General features: G+C 37.2%; 1 long non-coding RNA gene and 1 other non-coding gene across 2 annotated transcripts in view; both read right to left on the bottom strand.

Annotated features, from left to right (window-relative positions):
- The window catches only part of LOC129150968 (uncharacterized), an 80,963-nt gene that overhangs the window by 15,549 nt on the left and 38,105 nt on the right, over positions 1–27,309 (bottom strand). The window lies entirely within an intron of this gene.
- LOC114230045 (U6 spliceosomal RNA) lies at positions 17,597–17,703 on the bottom strand. The gene has a single exon (XR_003615902.2). It is a non-coding gene; the product is annotated as a U6 spliceosomal RNA (small nuclear RNA).

Below are 27,309 nucleotides of genomic sequence, written 5' to 3' on the forward strand. Positions count from 1 at the left end.
CCCATCTCAAAGTCTCATCCTTTTCATATATAAAATAGGAATAAAATAGTATCCAACTCTCAGATTCCCTGTGCTAATTCAGTACCATATCTTATGTAAATTGCACACAGTGTACTAAATGTTCAATTAATATTTGTTCCTTCTTTTTATTTTCCAAGCCCCTCCAGTCCACCAATATTTATAGATAATGAAGAAAAAAGGGGGGTGAGAACTGTCAGTCTTATTCACACCAAAAGTCACAACCTGGCAGTCCAAAGAAAAGTGGTCATCTAATCTAAGCAAGTGAGTAAGCCACATGAGCTGATCGTAGAGCAGAATAATTAAAAGAAGGCCTGTGTGCACAGAAAATCTGGAAATATGTTACATGTAATTATGACATCTTTTACTAGCTCCTCCTTCCCTTTCCCATAAAGAGAGGGGACAAAGGGAGCCACTCAGTGCAGGAATGGGCCTGTTTTGTTCACTGAGGGGCTTGATGCTGAGATGCTTTATCTTGAAGATAATGTTGAAGAGGTTTGGGCAGCTCATGGCAAAGAGCTGGCAGACAAACTGATGCAATGGTAAGAGGAAAGTATAGAAACAGAAACCAAACACAAGAGCAGAGAGGCCAAAAGTGAAGCTGTCCAGGAACTGGACATGAAGCACGGGCATGAGATTTTTGCTATGATGGACAGTGCTGCCATACGTGCAGGAAAGTATGACTTTCAAAAGGGCACCTAGGACTAGAGCAGGTTTGCAGAACATTTGAGTGCCTACCAAACATTGTGTAACAGAAAAATGTGTGAGGCTAAGCAGTCAAGCATACTGTCATATCTCAAGGCTTCCCATCAGCCTCAGTAAACAACAGATGTCAATGTTGGACATTGAGGTAGGCAGACATAGAAGGTGTAGACATTAGTGACCTGCCTGCCCTGATGAATTCAGAGGACAAGATGTCAAGAGATAACTCCTTTCTCTTTTCTTACACCCCACTCTCCCGTAGCTCCTACTATCTCGACCTCTGATGAGTTAGCCCAACCACATCATCACCACCTCTCAGCCTTCCAGTGTGCTCAGTCTTCCCAATTTTGCTAAGTGAAACGATGCTGTACATATATTATTTCTACTTTATTACAGGCTGTGTATTTTTATATTATTTCTGTTCTAACTATATATTAATGCTATCTTAAGTTTAATGTGTTGTTGGTATGATTTGGTAATTTTTTTGAGTCTGGGAACATTAAAAATGATCCCGACCCAATTACCCAGGTCTGGTAATTGCTTTTCTGTCTTTATGCCATTTTGGTTTACAAAGGTTTCACAGGAATACTCTACTCTAGATAGCTGTGAAAAACTGTATAAGGTGCAAAGGCTGAGGCATGAGACAAAGTAATTCATCTCTATTATAAACAGACACTTAGGTGAAATCGTTTGCTAGTTCTCAATGTTGGCTGTCCTGGTTGGTCAAACAAGCTACAATTACACTAACTTAAACCAAGCATGTCAAAGGCATGTGGCCCGCCGGCCGTGAGTTTGACATGCTTGACTTAAAGCATACTGTGTACTATGTGAGAAAGCTGGGTCAGTAGAGGAGTCCACTGAAAATACTCTGCTGGACCAGGTAATGATTCAGTTGCTTTTCAGAAGAAACTAGCACAATCATCAGATTGATCACTCTCTTTAAGCATCATCTGGACACTTAGAATCACTCACATGCAAAGTTTTGAGGGGAAATATCACTTTTTTTTTTTTGATGGCCAGTATCTAATAAGCAATGGGTATTTTGGTAACAAAAAATACAGTGCTGTCCTGGATGCTAACAGAGATGATGGGAACAGTAGAGGGAACTGTGAAGAATGGCTCTGGCAGGTGATAAGCTATGGCTGAGTGTATCTTCGGTTGGGTTTCCTGGAGACAGACTCGCGGATGGAGATATGAGCAGAAGGTTCAGTGAGGGAGCACCGGGGAAAAGCACAGCTAAAGTGGTAAGGAAAGGAGGATGGGGTGGAGGAAAATACTGAACTCTGGAGCTGGGATGGCCTCTCAGAACTGTCCCAAATTGAGGCGAGGGGGCTGGGCTTTTGTATCCCCTTCACTGACCAGTCATTGGATGTGGGTTGCCATGGGAATGAGGCATAACCTTGAGTGAGGCAGCTCCCTTCAAGCAAAGGCAATTCACCAGAAGGGATACAGCTTAGAGCCATCAGCTGCCAACACTCCCAGCAGTCTTTAAACACCTTGGCCCTAATGCCTTGGCCAATTACAGCATCCACTAACACTGGCAGGTTTAATAATTGAAGAGAGTCATTGACATATAATTTGCACATAAAGAACATTTGATAAATATTTGTTGAATGAATAAGTTGTTATTAGGAGGGAAGAATGGTGAGCAATAAATTTAAAAATCATTAGAAGGAAAATGAAAAAACAAAAAACCAAAATTAACTTACATCCCAGATATCTGTATTGTAACTTAGTCATTTGATTTAATCATTTAATTATTCATATTCTGGATTTATCAAGCCTTGGAGAAAAAGTAGAAGGGAAGGTTTTAAAAGGAGCTCTGATTTAAGGACAAAAGTTCAATAAGTGAGGGCACCACCCTAATCACTGTGAAATAGTGATCATTCCACTACGTATGAGTTGGATAGCAAATTTAACATCTTTTAATAAAGAAACAATTAGTCTTGTGTGAAGCAGCAGAGGGAAGTAAAAAGCATCATTGAGTGAATTTTTCCAAAATTAACAACTCTTCCTGCTTGGAGCCCTTCAGCAATCATAATCATCATCTAAAGTTCTTTGTGAAGGTCATTTCTGAGTACAACCTATTCCACTAAATCCAATGATCCAGCATCTCTTCCTCTGAGTGTTTGGACCTGCTCACCCTTGCAGCCAGCAATTTAATTACAAAAACATTTCCCCAATATTATGCATTCTTGTGTTAGATGATGCCCCTACTTTACTTGACATCCACATTATAAAAAAAGTTCTATGAATTAGATGCTTGGGCCATGGCTGGGTGGTTCAGTTGGTTGGAGCATTGTCCCGTATACCAAAAAGGTTACAGGTTCAATTCCTGGTCAGGGCACATAACTAAGTTGTGGGTTCCACCTCCGGTTGAGGTGTATATGGGGTATTATTGTATACTAGTAGCCCTACGCACGAATCCGTGCAGCAGTAAGTCGCTGCCGCCCTCCTGTAGCTCTCTGCCCGCTGCCCTGCCCTTCTGTAGCTCCCCTTGCTCCCCACTCACAGCTTGCTGCCCTGCCCCCTCCTGTAGCTCTCCACCACCCACTTGTAGTTCGATGCCCCACCCTCCTGCAGATCTGTGATCTGGTCCTTACGCCTCATGGTGTAGTGGATAATTAGCATATTCCTCTCTTATTATATAGGATGGGGTGTATTAAATTCCTTGTTTCTCTCTCTCTCCCTTTGCTCTCTAAAAATCAATAAAAATATATCCTTGGGTGAGGATTAAAAAAATTAGATACTTGAAATAAATCTGTTCTATACAGAGACTTATCTAGTAATTTCAAAGATGCTTCACCTTCTTTTCTCGGTGGTCTTCAAACTACAGTAGATTCTAACACTTAGGACATAAGCATTTCAGCCCCTGAAGATGTACCTGATTAAAGACTTTCAAGATATTTAAAAAATTATATATAACTATTATGATACTATAACAAAAGTGCTTAAATTTAAATGCATACATTTCCACTATGACTCACTGATTTCATCCTGTTAAGATTAATTAATTTTTGTGCAGATCCCCAATGCTTTTAAGCAAAATAAGCCAGTCAGAGAAAGATAAATATCACATGACCTCACTCATTTGTGGAATATAATGAACAACATAAACTGATGAACAAAAAGAGATCCAGAGACAGAGAAGCATCGATCAGATGCTCAAACCTCAGAGGGAAAGTAGGGGAGGGTCGGGGGAAGAGGGAGAGATCAACCAAAGGACTTGTATGCACGCATATAAGCCTAACCAATGGACACAGACACCAGGGGGTGAGGGCATGAGTGTGGGGGTGGGGCACTGGGGGGATAAGGACACATATGTAATACCTTAATCAATAAAGAAAAAAAAAAGAATCCTGACATACCAAGTAAACTAATATATGAAAAAAACTTTAAAATAAATGTTCTGAAATACATCTGTTGATCTGAGAGCAAGAGGTAATTGTAACTCACACACTTAAAAAGCTCTCATGCTGCTGGAAGGCAGCCTACTCATTTGACACTGTATCGTTTGCTAATGGTTTCTGGCTAAGGATTTGATTTTCTTTGTCTTAACCACCAAGGGATCACCTCTTTCCAAATGGATCACAGTCCACTGGCTAACCTGATTCTAAAATATAGCACTTAGTTCTATTGTTTTGAAAATTCTTAAGTACACGATCAGTCTAATTTTGGTGACAACAGATTTAATATTGACAATATTTACAACTCATGTCCACTTCTTTGACAAATATTAATCTAAAAATATCATACATTTGGAAAGATTATGGTTTATTTATTTTTCAGTTATGGAAAAAATAGGCCAGATGCCTTTAAAGCTAGCAGTTTTCTGTGACAGCTTTAAAATATTTTTTTATTAAGTGGATTAGAAACCTTGATATGAGGTAATGCTAAAAGGAACCCAGCTGGTCCTCAATTTAAGCATCTTCAAAAACAGATATGTTAAAACCCAAAGCAGGTGTGAGGAGAACATAAGAATTAGTCTAGAAATGCAGCCACTTGGAAGGATCCTGCAGAGCATTTAACACAGATTCTCACTTTTGAAATGAAGACACCGAGTTCTAACGTGATTACACAAAAAAATTGCTAGAGTGGGTCCTTATACAGCCCACTTAACTGGGGTAGAATATTCCTAATTTCCAAATCAGTATTTCTTTGTCAGGAACCCTTAGAAAGTACTGGATGTCACCTCATAGTTTCTTTGCCAGAAAACATGTGGTTTGCCTCAGTCCACATCTCTTTACTAGAGAGATTCAAGATGGTCACATTGACACAGGGTGTTTACTTGGTTTGCTCTCTCAACACAGTTTATACATTTCAAGTCCCAGCTGTCTCCACTCATTCAGCTATGGTTAAAAAAATTTCCCAGGAGTTGAAGTGGAAGAAAAGGGGAAGTTATAAAGTTCTCATGCTTAAGAATGAGAAAGAAAAATATTCAGAACAAAATTCAGTACCCAAATAAATAAAACTCAACAATAAAGCTCAAAGCTTAATAATACAAAAGAAAAGTGTGTGTGTCCATTTTCCTCTTGATCTTCTCTTCAGTATATTCTATCCTTAAAACTCTAGCACCATTTTCTTTGTTAACATAGAAAAATTGACATGAAATTATATTTGCATGATAGAATCTCTGATAATTCTGTAAATTGTAAACACAATTTCTGTCAGTTCATTATTTAGAGATTCCATATTTTATAGTGCCACAAACTTTGCTTACAGAATTCTGTGCTGGCACTAAAATACTAGAAGACAAAGTTGTGCTACAGAACAGAGAAGAAAAAAAGCAACAACGTATTCAACATGTCTGAGGGATATGAAATTATCATTTTAGGGTCAATTTGAAAAGTATATTACAATTTCTTGTGGCTACAGAAATTTTATAATGTATATTATTAATATGGATGCAGAATCTATGCTAAGAAAAATGGCCAACTAGTGAAAAAAGAGAGGAAAGAGCTGTGTCCATTGTTTCAATTGATATACATAGCCAGGAAGTTTAACTTTCATTTATGTGTATTACAGTCATCCCTAGGTAGCTGTGCAGGATTGGCTCCAGGATTCCCTGTGGATACCAAAATCTGCGGATGCTCAAGTCCCTTATATAAAATGATATAATATTACATATAACCTACATACATCCTCCCATATATTTTAAATCATTAGATTATTTATAATACCAAATACAATGTAAATGCTATGTAAATAGTTGTCATACTGTATTGTTTAGAGAATGACAAGACAGAAAATTCTGTACATGTTCAGTACTGTACATGCTCACTCAGTACAGCTGCAGTCATCATTGGCCTGACTACTGGCCACAGAAATCAGACAAGAAGAAATAAAAGGCATCCAAATTAGAAAGGAAGAAATAAAACTGTTATTCTTTTCAGAATATATGATATTGTATATAGAGAACTCTAAAGATTCCACCAGAAAACTATTAGAACTGATAAATGAATTCAGGAAAGTATCAGGATACAAAACAAATATCCAGAAACAGTTGCATTTACAGTATATATATCCATAATGAACCATCAGAAAGGGAAACTAAGAAAAGATCCCATTTACAATTGCATAAAAAATACCCAGGAATAAATTTAACTAAGGATATAAAATCCTGTATACTACAAGGCCATAGTACACAAAACAGCATGGTATTGGCATAAAAACAGACATACAGATCAATGGACAGAATAGAGAATCCTATGCCTTTAATGGTCAATTAATATTTGACAAAGGAGGCAAAACATACAATGGGGTAAAGACAGTCTAATCAATAAATGGTGTTGGGAAAATTGGATAGATACATGCAAAAAAATGAAACTAGATCACCTTCTTACACCATACCAAAAAAAAAAAACCCACCTCAAAATGGGTTAAAGACTCAAATGTTAGACTCAAAGTCATAAAATCTTAGAAGAATACATAGGAGGTAAAGTTTCCCACATTTCTCATAGAAATATTTTTTTTTCTAATATATCTCCTTGGGCAAGGGAAACAAAAGAAAAAATAAACCGAGACTACATCAAACTAAAAAGCTTTTGCACAGCAAGGAAACCATCAACAAAATGAAGAGACAACCACTGAATGGGAGAAGATATTTGCCAATGATACATCTGATAAGGGTTTAGTATAAAAAAACTTAGAACTGATAAAACACAACACCAAACTGACGAACAATCCAATTAAAAAATGGGCAAATGATTTGAATAGACACTTCTCCACAGAGGACATACAGATGGCTAATAGACAAATGAAAAGATGCTCAATGTCACTAATCATGAGAGAAATGCAAATTAAAACCACAATGTGATATCACCTCACCCCTGTCAGAATGGCTATCATCAATAAATCAACAAACTAGTGTTGGTGAGAATTCAGAGAAAAGGGAACCCTTGTGAATTGTTGGTGGGAAGGCAGATTGGTGCAGCCACTGTGCAAAGTATTATGGTGTTACCTTAAAAAATTAAATGTGAAACTGCCTTATGACCCAGCGATTCCACTTCTGAGAATATATCCAGAGAAACCCAAAACACATTTGAAAGAATATACACACCCATATGTTCATTGCAGCATTATTTACAATAGCCAAGATTTGGAAGCAGCCCCAGTGCTCATCAGTACGTGACTGGATAAAAAAACCTGTGGTACATTTACACAATGGAAAAAGATGGAAATCATACCCTTCACAACAGCATGGGTGGACCTGGAGAGTGTTATGCTATGTAAAATAAGCCAGCGAGAGAAAGACAAATGCCATCTGATTTTACTTATATGTGGAATCTAATGAACAAAATTAACAAACAAAATAGAAACAGACTAAGGACTATCACAAGGGATAGTCCTTAATCTGATAGTCCCTAGGGTTTGGGAGGCTGGGTATAAAAGTTGAAGGGATTAAGTAAAAAAAAAAACCACAAAAACCCTCATAGACAGACAGCAGTATGGTGATTATAAGAGGAAAGGGATGTAGGGGGAGGTAGAAGAGGATAAAGGGGGGCTAAATGGTGATGGAAAGAGAGTTGACTTTGGATGGTGAACATACAATACAATATGCAAGTGATGTATTATAGAACTGTACTCAAAAACTATATATTTTTTCACCCCAATAAATTCAATAAAAAGAAACATAAAATGATAAGCCTGAAATTAATCACCAATTTTATGACACTGAAACAGAAATCTGTCAAGGCAGAAATGTATGAACCATAACAATATTTACTGTATTTAATAATGGTTCTTCGGAAGTTCTCCCCTTCTATTCTGATGAAACTAACATTTATTTATATTAAAAACCTCCAACCAAACATAAGTCATATTTAACTCAGCCACATAAAATCCTCAAGTGGAGAATATTCTCTGTGTGAAAGGTTTAAAAAGATTTAGATATCACCTATATCTTTTCGATCAGTTTAGATGTAACCTATGTCTTATTTTTTGCATTTCATCTCTGTAGATCATCTTGGAAAGACAGGCACATTTTCTCTTTTATACTTTCTCATCCCTAGCTGGAATTAATAAATTAGACAGCCAAGTACACTAAGCTTTCATGGGCCACTACTTTGACTTATAATATCCACAGACACAGAAGCAATTTTTCCCCTTTGTGTGTATCTTTCCAATGAGCAACAGGACTAGCAAATCTCAGAAAAAAATGTATTGAGAGGAAAAGAAGCTGAGTCAGAAACTTGGTGGTCAGTTATTCATTTATTATTTTTTTTCAAGTGTTAGAAAATGAGAACTAAGTAGGGGAAATTGAGAACATTGTCTTAGTAAATAATGAAAACTGATGAATGTCATGTACATTTAAAAGTTCACTTAAAATTAGTACTGAACGTTAAGTAATATAGTGTATTTGCTCTATGCTGTGTACTGAATACAGAAATTGCAAAGATAATTCACAAAACAGAGGGCATCATCAGTGAAAGGGCGGAACATAAGGATAAGGGAATGAGAAATGAGAAGAAATGCAAAGTTTACCTCTGGCAAATCAGAATTCCTTGAAAAACTTTTAAGATCAAAGGACAACAAGTTTTTAATAAGAGACAAGTATAAAGTGTAAAGGACAAATGATATTTCTTTTACAGAGTCTATTCAAGTCTGATTGTCTTTCCTACAGAGGTCAATCACTTCATCTAATATCTGGTTTTGAGGATGGTCACAGTCGGTCCACCCCAGAGTCAATGAGCTCTGTCTAAATACAGTTTGGAGCCTCCCAGAAAATGGGTGTGACCTCCAATAGTTGGAAGCCACAAAGAACATCACTACATACCCGTATTTTGAACATGGCAATCAATCAGCGCACAATTAAGCAAGTAGACATTTCCCCATAGTGTTGTCCAGTGTTGAAAAAGAACAGAAACACTTGGTAAAAATACACATCCCCAAGCTTGACCTCAGGTACAATGAAGAGTAGAAACAGAATCCTGATAATCTGCATTTGCACAGTGGTCTTAGTGAGCCTTATCTTCGGGCAGGTTCTGAAACACTGCTTGCTAACGCCTCCTCTGCTCATAAAAAAACAACCAAACCAACAAACAAAAATACAAAAAAAAAAACACAAAAAACCAAAAACACAAGCACCAACAAATACCAGTACCAATGAAATAACTATATTCATAAATGATGACTGAAGACAAGTTATATTTAAGCCAAATTGATTTCTCAAGTCCATATTACCTTTTCTCCTCTGCCTAGGGATGGTCTGTCCTAGTGGGCAACAGGGTTCCAAGACTAGCCACTCTTATCCCTAACTGACTTACTAGTAAGTGCCTTTCTCATTCAGGTACCTTAGTCTCTCCTTACCACAAGGGTCTCCTCCTTTTGAAAAAAAAAAAAAAAGTTTCATATGTGTCCAACATAAAGGAAAAAAGGACCTGATAACTCCTTGGAATGTTTTGACAATTACTGATCATTAGCTTCCAATTTCTAGAGTTATTCAAATTTTGAGTTTCTAGCAGATATACGACATCATAAATTTTTTTTTATCATGATCTTATTACTGCATCATTCCTACCATTTAATTTATTAATTTAATGTTAACTAGAATTTGTTCTTGATTGTGCTATGGATAATATTTTTTACCATTTGACATTGTTTGTTTAAAAGTTTACTCTTTTAATGTTATTTGAAATCTTTTAAATCTTATTTTTATATATGTAAACCAGACATTACTTTAAAAAATTGCTAAGGATATTAGTGATCTCATGGGAGGGAGCTGAATTTACCTTACAGCACTAAAACTGGAAGATTCCAAAAGAAACCAGTTTCCTGCAGACTGTCTCCTTCTTGAATTTACCTGCCAATTAAACAAAGGTGATAACCAGAATAAAATTGACCTAAAAGCTCATTATTTTCAAATTTTAATGAACAAAATCACATATAGATGTTTTTCGTAAAATTTACTCCTCATGGTTGTACAATGGTTGGCTTACTGGCAGAGCTTCTAATAATTGCATATGACATACTGCCCAAATCTCAATAATAGTATTTACCGAGTTATAGACCAGAGGTGAATAGGAGCATTTGGGATGAATATGGTGATGAGTGATTTAACAGAACTACTGTTCCTAGCCTAGAATAACTGGATGTCTTTCCATATCATCTTAACATTCAATAAATGCTGATTAAATAATCCTTAGAATATTTAAAAATAAAGTTAAAAATAAGCCTGGGGGCTCATAGTCTCATGAGAAATCATGCATATCAATGAACAATCATAAATTGTTAAATTATAGTTCTGTGCATCAGGCTAGGATCCAAGAAAAGAAAATGCTTAATTCTGTGTATCAGGGTATTATTTATTTGCATCTCTAGCTAGTACTTAGCACAGTGCCTGAAGTATTCTTAATAAATGTTTCTTGAAAAACTAAAATAAATTACTTATTAAATGACCTGATATCAGCAGTAAAAGAGTGAATTTGGACTATCTAGTTTCAGAGGATAAGGGGTTGATAGAAAGTTCTTTCTTGAAGAGGCTGAGTTTGATGGACCTGGGGCTATTTAGATGGAGATATGTGGATATATGGGTCCGCAGGTCAAATCTGGGGACAACAGTGCCTTTATCTTTGCTCTCTAAACTAAGCTGGCCCCAAAGGTCAGAATTTCAACAGGTGTGCCAAACTTTGAATATAAGATTGAATAAAACCAAACTGAGATTCTAAAGTCCCTTATTCTTTGCCTCTAGGTGCCTAATCTTGGAACAAGGGGTTTCTGCTATCCTACCTAATAAAAGAATAATATGCAAATTGACCCTAACTCAGCTACACCCACAAGCCACACCCACCAGCCAATCAGGAGCAGATATGCAAATAAACCAAACCAAGATGGCTACAGCCACAGAGAGCAAGGTTTCCCAGGCAACGGAGGAAGCCAAGCTTTCCGCCTGCCCTTGCAGGCCTAAGCCTCCACTCAAGCTACAAAGTTTCAATTATAGAAGGTAAACAAATCCAAACAGAAATGGCTGCAGCCACGGAGCTGGAAAGAGCAGGCCAGGGTTGCCCCCTGGCAATGGAGGAAGCCAAGTTTTCCACCTGCCCTGGCTGGCCTAGGCCTCCACTCCAGGCTACAAAGTTTCAATTATAGAAGGTGAATTAACCCCAACAGAAATGGCTGCTGGCCACGGAGCAAGCAGGAGGCTTAGCTCCGATCCAGGTTACAAAGTTTCAATTGTAGAAGGTAAATAAATTTCAGATACCAGGGCCTCTGCTTGGGTCACCAGGGAGCATGGCTGGCCTGCAAACCACCACAGGCCCCTTGCTCAGGCCGCCCCATGCCCCAAGGTAACCCCCACCCTGATCCGGGACACCCTTCAGGGCAAACCAGCTGGCCCCCACCCCTGCACCAGGCCTCTATCCTATCTAATAAAAGAGTAATATGCAGATTGACCATCACTCCAACACACGATATGGCTGCCCCCATGTGGTCAAAGATCCTGCCCCCATGTGGACACAAGATGGCCACCACAAGATGGCCAGCAGGGGAGGGCAGTTGGGAGGCACCAGCTGTAAGGGAGGGCAGTTGAGAGGGACCAAGCCTGCAAGGGAGGGCAGTTGGAGGTGATCAACCCTGCAGGGGAGGGCAGTTAGTGGTGACCAGGCTGGCAGAGGAGGGAAGTTGGGGGCAAACAGGCTGGCAGGGGAGCAGTTAGGCATCAATCAGGCTGGCAGCAGAGTGGTTAGGGAGTGATCAGGCTGGCAGGCAGAAGTGGTTAGGGGCAATCAGGAAGGCAGGCAGGTGAGCAGTTGGGAGCCAGCAGTCCCTGATTGTGAGAGGGATGTCCGACTGGCCGTTGGACATCCCTCGAGGGGTCCCCAGATTGGAGAGGGTACAGGCTGGGCTGAGGGACACCCCTTCCATGCACGAATTTCGTGCACTGGGCCTCTAGTAGAATGATAAGAAAGTATGTTTTCCAGACTATTGTATTAAGTTCCTCCAATGTTTGATTTTCAGAAAAAAATTAAAGTGAAATCTTCCTTGCCCTTCCCCTGAAACAAAGCAGAAAAAAACCATTTACATTGTTAATATAACTGTTTCTAAGCTCTTCTCTAAGAATGTCCTGTTGTTATAGGACATGCTTAAGCAGTCATTTAGAGTAAGAAAATAGCTTACTTTATCATAACATATGCAAAATTAACATGTTCATCTGCTTGTGGATAATAGTGTGATAAGGAGTTGCAGATTATTGAAACATTTTTATTTGTAAAGCTATTTTATAAATATTACTGAGGTGCATATAATGACACTTCTTAGTTATAATACAAAATTGTGTTATCTTGAATAATAATCAAGTCTTATGCCCAGTAGCCAATAGCAATAAAATGGATACAAGAAACAGACTAGATCTTATTTATGAAATGAAGACTATTTAGGTACCAAACATAACTTCAACAGAATATACATATGTATAGAAGAGAAGTTGATAGACTAGAAACTAAGCCCATGTGACTTAGGTGTCAGTAGCTAGGGGTGGAGGTTGATGTTTTTACTTTTAGTCCATTTGCATGAGAATCGTAAGACATACTCTACCCTGAGAAAGAAACCCTGGTCAACCCATTTTCATCCAAATCAATAACTGAGTTGTTATGTGGTTCTTCCATGTGCTCATCATCCACAGATTGGCTTCTCCCATTAGGTTGATGAGGTTTAATGAGAAACAACAACTTTTATTTGAATTAGGAGACTATCCTTTCATACTAGTCCATGCTCACTTGAATAGATATTAAAAAATGAGTAAAACATAAAGAATTGTGAATTCTATCATACCAGAGACTATATAAAAACTCTAAATCGGCCATTTTCAAGAAATGTGTTAGTTTTTGAAGAAATAAAACTGCTCAACTTTAGGCAGAAACATTGAAACACTAACTAAACCATCAGAGCCCATGCTTAACATTTTAAAGTAATTAAATTCAAACTCTGCCTTTTATACTTACTTGTACCATATTGATTCTAAAGTACTTGGGGTTTTCACAGCATGACAAAGCACGAAGCATACAGTTTTCCAAATCTTTATTTGGTCACAAGTAGCATTTATCTCAGAGTCCTGTTAGGCAAGCAGTGCCCACTCACCCATACAGCATAATAGTCTAAACTAGATTTTGATCATTTTATTCTTTTCTTCCCTCAACATTCAAATAAATCCTAGTGCATGGGTAGACTGACAAACCAGAAACGGTGACCTAATAAACTTGTGGTCTGAGCTGGGTCCATCCTGCACCAAACCAGAGGAGGGGTGGAGACAATTTTGAATGTAAGTGCCAACAATTATGAAAAGTCTGAATATTAGTCACCAAGGCAAAAGCAGGAGTAAAAGACTGCCTTGGGACTGGAAAAGAATTGCCAACATTTGTCACTGTTTGTATAATAACACCTTTTTTTAATATAAGTCATGCTCTATATCCTGGGAACTACTTGTATATAGTTTTAAAAACTTTCTATCCTTTGTAAGCCGTTAGTCCATATGCTATTATAACCTTTCATCCCAGATCAGAATGAAAAGCCTGATGCATGTGTGGTAGATTACCATGCCATGTAGATGTCAGCCACGGACTGGGCTCTACTGGGCTCTGTGTAGCCACACTTGCCGATTCTGTTCTCATGCCAACTTAATCTTACCCAATTCCCAAGTCAATCTGGCTGAATGGCTTCAGTCTTCCCCTTCTGTTTGGCCATGCTACTCATGCTGATGATCACATCTGGGGCCTCTGTGCTCCTGAAATGATGCTCCCGTTCTCAAAATTATGCTCTTGATTGGTCCAAACCTGACTTCCCTCTGGGCTCTGGGATTTTGTCCCTGTGCCCTTTGGAATACCTTTTCTGGTAAACTGATAAGCATTACAATCCCTTCTGGGAGCTGGGGCATCTGCCTTAGTCTCATTTCTGATAACCTCCAATCTATCTGAGGCCTTGCCTTGCTTCTGACAGTCTATGTTGTCAGCCTATTACTCAAGGACAGACTCTCCAGATGTGGATTGCCTAGTGGGGGACACACTAGTGACTGCTAACCGTGTAGTCTTCTTTAGGACATCCTATTATAGCCATGGGCTTGGACTGGGTTTTGACTTTCTCCTGACTGCAGTTATAATTGCTCTGAGAAATAATTGCCATCCATTCATCCATCCATGCACTCACCCACCCATCCATTATTTTCATTTCTTTATTCATTTTTATGAAGGGCTTACTCTATGCCAGGTCCTATGCTTAGTGCCAGTGGTGCAATAGTTCCTAAAACAGACATTATCTCTGTTCTAGCAGGGGAGACAGATAGTTAAGTAAACAGTTACAATAATGCATGATAATTGGCTCTCCACACATGTGCCTGAGTAGGTGGATCCAATGCCAAGTTCCCATGTGGTCTTTATTGCCCTGTTTCTCTGTGAGCACACAGATATACCCAGCCGAGGCCAAATAGGCTGATATTTTCAGTTCTTTTATTTAAAACTTTAGGAGAAAAAAAATATCATTTCAAGTCAGGAGAGCAAGCATTAATATTATACACATATTTAGATAACTCCTTAGATTTGCATGGAGTTTTAGAGTATGCAAATTCATTTATTTATAGACATTATTCTATCTCCAGAGCATATTTGTGAGGTATAAGTAGGGCAGGTATTATTTTTTACCCTCATTTTATTGAAAAGAAACTAACTTTTATATAGGTCAAAATGGCTTTAGTAAAGTTGAGAGCTGGAAACAAAACCAAGTCTTATTATTGCTAATATGATTCTACCCATTGTATTCATTCAATGGCAACTTGCACAGTTTCTAAAATCTCAGTAATGCCAGTTCCATGTGTTAGTGTCTACATTTTTATACAGGTTAATGCTCACAGGGTAGCCTTGCATGTCACCAGTTCCGGAAAAGAGACAAAAGATAACACACAGAACCCTAAAGTGTTGATTTATCTTCCATCAAATATTTATTACTTTAATCTATGAACCTGAGTGGGAAGTAGGAAGATGAAATCACTTGTCTCTTATCTTTGGAAGATGTGAGATCATTACTAAACCCTCACAAAAACAGCAAGTAGTTCTTGAAATATTTTCCAAAGAACATTTGGAGACTTGGATTCATGACTGATGCCGCACTGTGGTATTTTCCTCACCACCACCCTCTATGGAGAAGACTCGCCTCTTATCTGTTCTTATATGTATGTTTCTTCTTTTCTTTCCCTTTTCTTCATATACCAATATGACTTTCATTTCTTTAAACAGCCTGTGTCCTTGAAACTGCAGTTAAGAGTTTACTTTTAGGGCCAGCTTCCTTCAGTCCACCAGTCAGTAGTTTTTCTGTTCGTTTGTTTTTTTAATGCCAAGCAAAATTCAAAGATGACCCACATGACCACATCTTGGCCAATCTATTTTTCTATCTACTTTATTTCTGGAATGATCAGATAAGTCTGGCATGTAGCATCACAATACCTAAAATAGAGTTAAAATATGGAAAATTTTCATTTTCATGTGAAATCTTTACATGCAGATAAACCTTAAAAGTGAATTCTATGCATCATGATTATTTTGAAGCAAGAGTATTGTAGAAACTTAAAAAAGTCATTTGTAACTCTTTAATTCTCTTAATCAGAAATCAATCTGAGAATTACTGGGGTGAGCTCAATGGGAAGTGTGACTGCGGCCCTGGTCCTTTCTATGCCATTTGCCCTCAGGTGATTTTATCACTTGGTTTTGTAGAATGAAGAACTTTCTCCTGCTGGTTCTCACTTGCTCTCTGATCCTTTAGGTTTACTAGTAAATGTATATTCTCTAAAGATATTTTGAATAGTATTACTATGCACTTGTCACCCGGAGGGCCCCATGACAGTTATTGTATTAATAGGAAGGAAAAATACCCCCAAATCTCTCATATGGTGGGCTCTTTTAGAATTAAATTTTTCTTAAGGGTTTAAATCAACATCCTTCTCAGAATGGCAAAGTAAGCCTTCAGTCTGTCCTTGAAGTGTATCTATTTCTTCCAAGTTGAAAAGAATCCCTATTCTGCAGGGAGTAGCCCACTGTTCATAGAAATAGCTCCAGGTAAATAACTATAGAAAACCAACAAGTATAAATCATAACTATACAACAGTGCCGTGTGTTGGTAAAACAGCAGTTAATGTGGCAAATGTCCAAAACCTGAGAGCTGGAAAGGACTCGAGGAACTATCCAAACCAACTTCCATATGTACATGAAAGAAAACAGACACACTAGAAACTAAGCGGCTTACAAGTTTGTTGTCTGTCTTGTTATTAGGAGAGCTGAATGTGAAGAAAGTGCTGTTCAGTAGCAAAAACACGAGTTCTGGAGTTAGACAGACCTCAGTGTAACATTCTGACTGTGTGGCCTTTGACAGGTTGCATAGTCTTTGTGAATATTAATGTCCTCTTGAGGTTAATATGCATATTATGTGATTTATGTGAGAATTCTATGTGATATAGCTATGTCACCTGCCCCACATGACTGTTTAAGAAATAATAATTATTGTTATCTTGCATATATGTAAGTTCTTTTATGGCAAAAGCATTTTAGCTTTAAATTCCTGGTGAGATAAAGTATCTGAAGCACTTGGTTCATAACAGGTACTTAATAAATATTTCCTGACTATATCACAGAGAGATCCCTCATTTTGCATTATAAATTACACTTAAAATCATATATTGGGGATTGATGAGTCTGTAATGGGCAAGTAGTACTGAACAATTTACCTCTTCATTTGCTTTTCAGGTGGTGTCCTAACCTGTGAATGTGTGAGTGTGTTTGATGCAAATCAATCTCTGTGTCTCATATTTCAGAATATTCACATTTTCTATTCTGTGAAAATATTTACACCTAGAGACCCAGTGTGTGATATCGCACGAGAGACTCAGGCTGACTCCCGCCATGCTGGGCAGGACACGGGACCCAGACTGACTCCTGCCGTGCCCCAAGACCCAGAGACAAGTCCCCGCCCACCCATGTGCGCGACGCTGCGCACGCAGCCTCCTGGTGACCAGTCTTTGGTCGTTACAGTGTGACAGCGTCATGGCCAAGGGGTTTGTATAATAGAGATAGCTAAGTACCAGACTTGTTTAATACCTTCAGAGCAATCATACATTTATGATCTATCACTTTTTTGAAGGAATATTAATCTTGGAAAATTATATGGTTCTGGTACAAATAAGTTAAAAGAAAGTTACTTATAAAGATATATATCTTTGCATAACAATTTTCCTAAGTATGATGGATATGAAACAGTTCCTCATTTTCTGAGATCAAAGCTAAGAAATAGGTCAGAAAAACCAATTAAGTAACAATCAGTGACTAACATTCTAGGTTTATAATATTTGTGGTAAGAGAACAATGAGGATGGTAGGGAATGAATGGTAACAGAGTGTTTTTTAAAAAAAAATATGGAATGCTTCACGAATTTGTGTGTCATCCTTACACAGGGGCCATGCTAATCTTCTCTGTATCGTTCCAATGTTAGTATATGTGCTGCCGAAGCGAGCACAACAGAGTAGTTTTAAAGCATCTTAAATATTTGTCACTCCCTAATGTTACTTTTAGGTATATTTAAATAATTTTATCCTGTAACCTATTCTGTGGTTTCCTTATGGATGCTAATATTAAATTTGATGATGTAATAACAGAATAAGCAGAGAAGTCCTTATAAAATGAATAATGGTTGAAAAAAATTTAAATTATGTCTCCTCCCCCCCCCCATTACTTTAAACAATAAAGAATTAAAAAAAGAAAAGTGGATTGTTGAATCTTAGAACTGAGACTATTATTGGAGAAATCGGGGTGTCCTCTTTCCTACTGGGTGCTGGGGGCGGGATACTTACAATATCTCTAAATAAATAATTTTCTGAGAAAAAATAAAGCTTGCTAACCTTAATATTTAAAAAAATAGAATTTTAAAGCATCCTATTTATAAAATTAGAACATATGCCCTTTAAAATAATTTGGTGAAGTGTGTCAGGAGTGGATAAGAAATTGGTTATTGATAGTAAACTTGTCTACCATTTCCTTTGCTTCAAACCCTGGGAAATTATGGAAACAATATTTTTTAACCCATCACAAACATCACCCAAAAGAGAGAAAAGACCACTACCAGCAGAAAAAAAATTAATTTGAGAGATCTCTGAGAGATGTGAAGCAAAAGTAATAAGGTTGAAAGAGAAATAAGGTAGGATAAATCACAGCCCCAAAGCCGACTGCCGGAGAGATGAGAATGGTGCTGGGGCTTGCTGAGTTAATAGAGGCAGGAAATTCCCAGGCTGGTCAATTGGGGCGCTACCTATGCAGTGCCTGAGGGGTTCAACGTAAGTAAGCACAGTTGCCCTCAGGATAAAGTAGTGAATATAGCTGAAAATGAGAGGCCCCAGGTAGCTAGTACTACCTGGAAGGCAAGGTCCTGGCAGACAGACTGGCAGCAAGGCTCAGCCGGCTTCCCTAAACCAGATCTTATAATCAGACCTGTATCCTTAGGGATGCAACCAGACATTTGCAAACATAAATATGAGCAGAGAACCAAGGAGAACTGAACAGCTCCTAAAATTCAATACTATCAAAACAAAAGCCAACACTCAACTATAAGGAGACTACCTTAGAAAACATGTATAAGAACTAACAAGCTAGAGTAAATGAGAATATTATCTTTATACAAATTAGAGTACCACACACACTAAAAATACATGAATTGACAAATAACAGAGATCTTAGAAATGTAAATCATAAATATTTTTAAAAACGACAAGGGGTTGGCTGAGTATTACATATTATGTGTCATATCTTATATCTGAGATATAAGAGGAGTGGCAAGTGTATTAATAAACTGGAAGATGAAAGGGGAAGAAATCTCCCAAACATAACATCCATGAACAATGAGATCAAAAGCATAGGAAAAAGGTAAGAGATTCAGGAATAATTCTACAAGTTCCAGCATCTGTTTTTTGTTTTGTTTTTTAAAATATATTTTATTGATTTTTTACAGGGAGGAAGGGAGAGCGATAGAGAGTTAGAAAAATCGATGAGAGATAAACATGGATCAGCTGCCTCCTGCACGCCCCCTACTGGGGATGTGCCCACAACCAAGGCACATGCCCTTGACTGGAATCAAAGCTGGGACCTTTCAGTCCACAGGCTGATGCTCTATCCACTGAGCCAAACCGGTTAGGGCTCCAGCATCTGTTTTATTGGATTATATAAAAAAAGGGTAATAGATGTAAAGTAAATAATTTAATTACCATATTATAGCTTAGGAGTCCTAAGTCTTTGGGTGAAAAGGATCCTGTGAGTGCCAGGAAGAGTGATTGAAGAGACTTGACTCGAATATTATGCGGATACTTCAGAAAGCAAGGATAAATGTGAACTCCTACGGGCTTCTAGGCAGAGCAGACAGGTGACTTAAAAGGAAGAGAAAGAGAATCAATTCAATAGGATTTCTTTCTTCAAGAGCCCTGAATATAATGGAGGAATATATTCAAAATTCAGATGGAAACTGTTTTTGAATCTTTAATTTTATGCCTACCTAACCTAGTCTTTTTCTTGAAAGAGGCATAGGTTTGTACCCTGGCAAAACAAGACATGCCTCTAAGGAAAAGAAAGTTGACTATGAAAAATAGTGATGAATAGAGTAACATGTTAAACCCAGAAAACTATAATTGATGTACAATGTAAAAATATAATAATATTGAACGGAGATCCCAGATTATCTAAATCTGGATCAAACAAGAATGGGGAGTGAGGAAGGCTGTAGAAAGAAAGTTAAAAACATGTTAATGTTCTTATCTTAATTGGGGAAAGTTACAGATACTGACAGATCAGCTAAAGATACTAGAACTTCTATAGGGCTAGAAGTAAGATTCTTAAACAACATTAGGAAGAAAAAAATGAAAACAATATAAGAAAAGAAAATTATAAATAAAGTTATGATTTCAAACACGAGTTATCACAATACATTCAAATGGATAAAATCCCCTGCTTATAATGTAGAGACTCCTGCATCACATGAAATAAGAAAAATCGAAACAAAAGAATGCCTGCTTGCAGCAAACATATCGAAAACTAAATGACACAGAGTTATTGTAAGTAGTGGATTTAAAAATATATGCCAGACTAATAAGAAGGAAGGAAGTAAAGAAACATTAATATAAGGTAAAACAGAATTCATGGCAAAGAATATTAAACAGGACTAAAAGAGATATTTCAATATAGATAAAAAAAGGTTAAATCTACAAAGATATAAAAATCATAAACATAAAACAACAGAGCTTTTCAAATATGTAAAGCAAAAATAAGTGTATGAAGTCAAACATCATGTTGAGAGACTTTAATACATGTCTCTCAGAAATCTACCTGTCACGTGATTTAAAATTTTTAAAAAGTGAGGATTAAAGCACCGTTTCTCAGACTTTAGTGACCATAAAAATCATTAGAAACTAACCCTACATAAAATAACAACAACACAGGTTTTATTCTAAGGCCATAATCTTTATTCTCATCTCAACCCAAACAAGATATGCTTCTTCAGGGACACCTAATAATTTATGAGAAATGTGATTTTTAAAAATCAGAGATAATAAAAGCTAATGTGGGATTGACTAAATTATTATTTTTATCTTTTAGCTATTACTATAGACACATGTATGTATGTTAATCTATACATATATACACACAAAATTTTACTATATACACTGTACTAGTATGTATGTTTATAAATATATACACATACACAAACACAAATACTTGACAAAAATGTGTATTGAAAAAGGAAAATTATTGAGAAGTCCCTGGTTCCTATTTGAATCTTTCCTTGGGACAATTGAATATTAATATAAACACTTTCCCACAAAGAGATGATAACACTGGACATTGAAAAGAAAAACTGATAAATCTTATAATTGTTTAAATTTTTCTGGTCAATTGTCCATTTTCTATTTAAAATGCTTCCTGATTTAATGATTTAAAGCACAACTAACCAAATCTCAGATTGCCCAAGCAATCACCACATTCTAAGGTAGAATTACCTCTAATAGCCCCATTGTCTTAGTAATTACTATTTCAGAATGTATCATAATGACACTATTATTAAGCCCCTTATTACAAAAAGTTTTTCTTTGATACTGTAATAGGTCCAATGGGCCTGCTCATTGAAGCTATCTTGAAGGAGAAGAGTAAGAGGCAATGATAGCCTTCTTACGTTCAGGCTATCATTATGATTTCTCTAACTCCATTCAAATATCCATTCATGTTACAGAGAGAAAGTCAACTTTGTAATTCAAAATTCCCATTGTTCCCAAGTATAATTCAGCCCCGATAGCTGTATTGCAAAAGCGTTTCAGTTGATTTAAGGACATATATTTTTCTCCATTGGAAAGTATTTCTTCACACAGAAGATAAAGAATGTGCCCACATACCTGTGTCTACTAGTACATTTTGATTATCTCTTGGTTCCTTCAACTACCTTGTAAAGACTGAGGGCACGTGCGATGCCTGTCTGAGTTACATGCCCCAGCACAATGGATAATGAATATTAAACAGGTAACAGCGGTTCTGTGTAGACATTTGGAATCATGTTTTTCTGCAGACCTTTTCTTTAGAACAATTCTCTTGAGCTCAGATAATTTAGAGCCATAAGGCAAGAGGCCCTGACTGCATTTTAAGCTGAAATCTGACTCTACTGGGAAGGTGAAACCTTTTTTTCATAGATGGAGACTGGCTTCTCTTAGAGGTGATCTGTACTCATTAGTCAATGTATTTTTCATATTAGAAATCAACATTCATCTTCATCATCATCATCATCAAAATTTTCATCACTATTGTCTTTATGGTTTTTACTGTTAGGAGTTACCTGTAAGTGTTAACTCATTTAACTCTCTCAACTCCATGAGGTAGGTAGGTAGGTAGGTATTATTTCACCTTGAATTGACAGCCAAGAAAATGGAGGCCAGGGAATTTAAATAAGTTTCAATGGTGACAAAGTTAGTAATGCTGGGGTCAGAACTTGGCCTCTGGAGTAAATCTTCTTGTATTCAAAATCTGGCTCCTCCACTACAAGCAGTGTGACCATCTGGTGTATAATCATGGACATACTTTATAGAGATTGAGATGGGATGGGGAAGAGGAAGAGTACAAACTGTAGGAAGAGGGAAGATTGTGCAAACTGGATGGCATATTAAAAAAAGAAAAGAAAAAAGAGCCGGGTTTGGTAAATGCCAGTTTCTGATGCACACGCCAAGGTGAGAATCTATACAAACCCTAGAAGATGCAGCTGTTTATCTAAGAGGAAAATGAAACTAAGAGTTCACACTTTGGTAAGGAGAGAAATAAGATGTTAAAATGTCCTGTGACCACGAATATAGCACATTTTCCCAGAAAGTAGATGAATTCATTTTAAACCTCCAACTTTCCACTTTCAAATCAGAAAAGTCACCTTCAGGCAGTGCCATCTGAGGATAATGAAGGGGAAAAAAGAGAGAGAAGGAAATCTAAAAATTCTGACAAGTGTTTTAATGCATAAATCAAAGTGACCTTCTTTTAATGTTAGCCAGAAACAAAATAAATAAAGAGGTTCTTTACACATGGAAAACTAAGTGGATAGAAATTCTAGTAATTTCCTATGATTTTCCCCCAACATCAGTTGCTTAATAATAATAAAAAAAAATCTGTCAACACTGGAAGGAAACAACATTTAGATATTAATTACCCTCTTCTGGAGTTCCTTTGCCAAAAGAGTTAATAAAAGTCAGATTATTTATAGCAAAGATTGTCTTAGTTCACAACTTAAACTCTGATAAACACAACAAGCAACTAACCCAGTAAGATGTTTTTGGAGATAAAAGGAATGAAGCAAGGTCAATACTTTCAACAGAAAGGCATAAGATGATGGAGAGGCCCTGGAGAACACTTTTTACAATAACCTATTTATGAGCAGAGAACCTTATTTATTGGAATAGATGATTTTGAAGAAAATAAGTGAAATTCATCTTTTCCCCACAACTAATACTTTGTAAAGTTTGAAATACTCATCAGGTAACATGCATGCAGTAGATGAGACAGGAATGCTTCATGTAAAATAAAGAGCTTTGAACTAGGAGCTAATAGATATGGATCCTAAATCTAGTTCTGTTAACTGCCTACGCTTGGGTAAGTATTAGACCTGACACCCTTGTGCATCTGTAACTTTTCTGGGGGTCAGATTGTTGAATGGATATATTATTTTTAAGATTCTTTCTACTTCTAACACTCTAGCTAGACACACTGCTTAATTATACAGTTACTAGGGCTTGAAAGGTTCCGCAAGTTTCTCTCACTTAAATTTTCATAAAAATGACTGCTCTATTTTGAAGAAAGTGGTGGAGGGAGAAAAGAGAGGATCTTTTATCATAGAAATAAGTTTATTCTAAAGTCTCACTGTTGACAATTTTCTATAATTTTAGCATGGCCCCCAGAAACTCATTTTAATCTTAATTTTGAAAGACAAATCAATTGCCAAATATTTTTAAAAGTTAATGTATGATTTAAAAATAGTTCAGCCACTTATATTATCATGCTAAATGTCTTCTCCCTCAGGGCCAAGGAATTTTTTAAAAACATTTTAAAGTATCATTCTTAGCTACTTTATGTTCACCAAGCTAACAAACTCATAAATGCCTAATTGAACAAACACAACCTGCAGTTTTCTGAAAACATCAGATAAAGACCACTTGTGTTATCAAACTTATCCTTGTCCTATAAATGTAAATGTAAGTGTTCATTCAGTACATCTCATACTGGCATATTGTTGGCACGCAGAAAATGTTGCCTGAATAAGTGGGTGAATCACCACATCTCACACACACAGGACACATCAGAATATTAAGACGTCCAGATTCCACTAAAGAAACTTTGATTCCTGCTCAAAACATTTCTCTCCCTTCCCCATTAATCTAACCTTTTGAAGGTCAAATCTTTAGTCCCATTAGTTTTCTTGACAGTAAAAATCACTTAAACCTTTGCCACTTCAGAATCATCACCATTTGCCAATGGGAATTTTCCTCTTGTTTACTTCGTGGGGCCAGACATTTGACATTCAACAACTTTCCCAGATCACTACACTAGAAAAAAAAATCAGTGGCAATCGTTTCTCCAGAGCTTTCTTGTTTCAATACCATAAAGCGCTGGTAATGGCAACATTTTTCAACATTTTAATATGATGGCTAATTCTAGGCTTCTGGGTTGTGATTAGGTTAAACTTTTTTTTTTTTTTACTGTGTAATAAAAAAATAACTAGAAAACAAAATTACTCTCTTTCCTTTCTTAACAGATGTAAGAAAATAAAAAATACCCAACCAACTGGAATAGAAAATGTCCTGAATCTCTAACTATAAAAGAATTTAGCACCTTTATCCCATTTGAAGGCGGCCATATTTCTGGATACATTTACATGTGACTGGACCTCTAATTAGTTTGATGATTTCAGTCACAGGTACACTGTTCCTAAAATATGGACAGGAAATAATGAATGGCCAGAATCTCATTGAGCAAAACCAGAGACAGCTGGGTTTGTCTGGCATCATTAATCTGGAAAACAACAGCAAGCACAGAATGCTATTCAATTATCTAGAACATAAGTATTAATAATAACATTAAGTGCGACAATGCAGATTCAACTTGACATTTCTTCACACCAGCAACAAGTCAACAATGTTTCTCATTAGTGCTGTTCTTTGTTCAGTTGTATTTAAATGCAACATGAGTTTATAATGTCTTACAAGAGACATGCTGATCATCCGAAAAGAATCTAAAGATGTTTAAAAATCAGAATTTGTTGTCTGTAATCTAATAATGGAGCTGATATTGGAAATGAATCCATTATAGGCCTAGGAGTCTTTGCACAGCTAACTCTGAATCTCTCTCCCATTTCCTTCCCACATGTGTCCCTCTGTCCTCCCAGCCCCCAATGCTATTGAACTTCTAAGACCCTTGTTTTCTGGGGGCTCCTCCTCTCCAGCTCATCTCACGCCCTCAATCCCTCTCCTTGCTCCATGCCTTCTGAAGTGCAGAAGAAAGAGGGGGCAAGAGATCAACCAAAGGACTTGTATGCATACATATGAGTAAAACCAATGGACACAGACAGTGTGTGTGTGTGTGTGTGTGTGTGTGTGTGTGTGTGTGTGTGTGAGAGAGAGAGAGAGAGAGAGAGAGAGAGAGAGCGCGAGCGCTTGTTCTTGAGGGAGTGGGTGGTGGGGGAGAGGTCAATGGGGGAGAAAGGGAGACTCAAGTAAGTTTAAACAATAAAGAATTTCTAAAAAAATAACTGAAGCTTCACTTTTGTTTTTCAGCTCAGTATAGTTTTCCCCAATTATACTGTTTTTCTTGTATCCTTAGAATAACACATTTTTGTAAATTATATATAATGGAAAGAGCTCCCTAGAGTTGGTACATTTGACTGGACCAGGCAGAAACTTGCCGGAACTGAGAGTTAACAAAGGTACAATAATAAAACTTCATCTACGGAGGCAGCAATGTTCAACCTTTTTCATCTCACGGCACACACAAACTAACTACTAAAACTCTGCATCACACCAAAACTTCATTATGTTTTGTCCATCTGACAAAAATAGGTATAGTAATTTGATGCATTCACACTGGACAGCTATTGTTTTGCTGGCTGTTGCCATTTTTTAATTTTTTTATTGACAATCTAAGGGAAAAGAGGTCAGTGCCCCATAGTCAGGCATCGCATGTTTAAAACATTTTTGTGGCACACTGGTTGAAAATCGCTGCACTACGACATTAAAACCTAGTCTATATCTTAGAAGTGTTGAAACTTTGTTTTTTTATGTATGGAATTGACTCAAAATGGGGAACTTATATAATGAAGTAGAGAAAAACGAAATAAAAAATCCTAATGGGACAAAACTAAGTTTTAAAAATGAGGAGTCTGCATACTGTACTTGGAGGCATCATTACTGAAGCCTTGCGCCTTCGTTCAGTACTTTGCCCTCTCCATTTGTAGGCACACCTCAGAGCTATCACAGGTTTGGTTCAAGACCACTGCAATGACATGAACATCACAACAAAGTGAGTCACACATATTTTTTGTTTTCCCAGTGTATAAAAAGTTATGTTTACACTATACTGTAGTCTATTAGATGTGCAATAGCATTGTCTAAAAAACAATGCACGCCCATTAATTAAAAGATACTTTATTGGTTAAAAACATGCTCACCATCACCGGAGCTTTCAGCGAGTCATAATCTTTTTGCGGGTGGAGGGTCTTTCCTTAGCACTGAGGGGTGCTGACTGATCAGGGTGGCGGTTGCTGAAGGCTGGAGATACTGTGGCGATTTCTTAAACAGGACAAATTGACGTTTGCTGCATCAATCAACTCTTCCTCTCAGGACTGATTTCTTTATAGCACTAGACGCTGTTTGACAGCACTTTACCCAGAGTAGAACTTTCCAAATTGGAGTCCATCCTCTCAAACCCTGCTCCTGCTTTATCAACTAAGTTTATGGAACGTTCTAAATCCTTTGTCATCATTTCAACCCTCTTCACGGCCTCTTCAGCAGGAGCAGAGCCTCTCAAGAAACCACTTTCTTCGTTCATCTATGCAGAGCAACTCCTCATTCGTTGAAAGTTTTATCATGAGATTGCAACAATTCAAAGATCACTGGTCACAGCTCACCAAAACAAATATAATAAAGAAACGTTTTGCATATTATGAGAATTACCAAAATGTGACCTATGGACACAGAGTGAGCAAATGCTGTTGGAAAAATGGCACCAAAAGACTTACTCAGCAGGGTTGACACAAACCTTTAGTTTGTAAAAAAAAAAAAATAATAATAATCGTATCTGTGAAGTGCAATAAAGCACATTAAAATGAGGTGTGCCTGTATGTTAAACCATGCTCCCATTTTCCTTGGCCACATACCTGTTTTCATTCTTTCTTCATAGCATTTATCACTCTTTGTTATTATATAGTAAGAGATTGTTTGCTGGATGTTCGTTTTCTTTACAAGAATTAAGGAGGCCAGGTCGGAACTGGTTCTGCTCAGAGCAGGTCTCCAATAGATCTCTATGTAATTAGTTTATCCACTCTATGTAGCCCAAAGGGTCATGGTTA

Source organism: Eptesicus fuscus, chromosome 12 (assembly GCF_027574615.1).
Source record: "Eptesicus fuscus isolate TK198812 chromosome 12, DD_ASM_mEF_20220401, whole genome shotgun sequence".
Taxonomy (NCBI): Eukaryota; Metazoa; Chordata; class Mammalia; order Chiroptera; family Vespertilionidae; genus Eptesicus; species Eptesicus fuscus.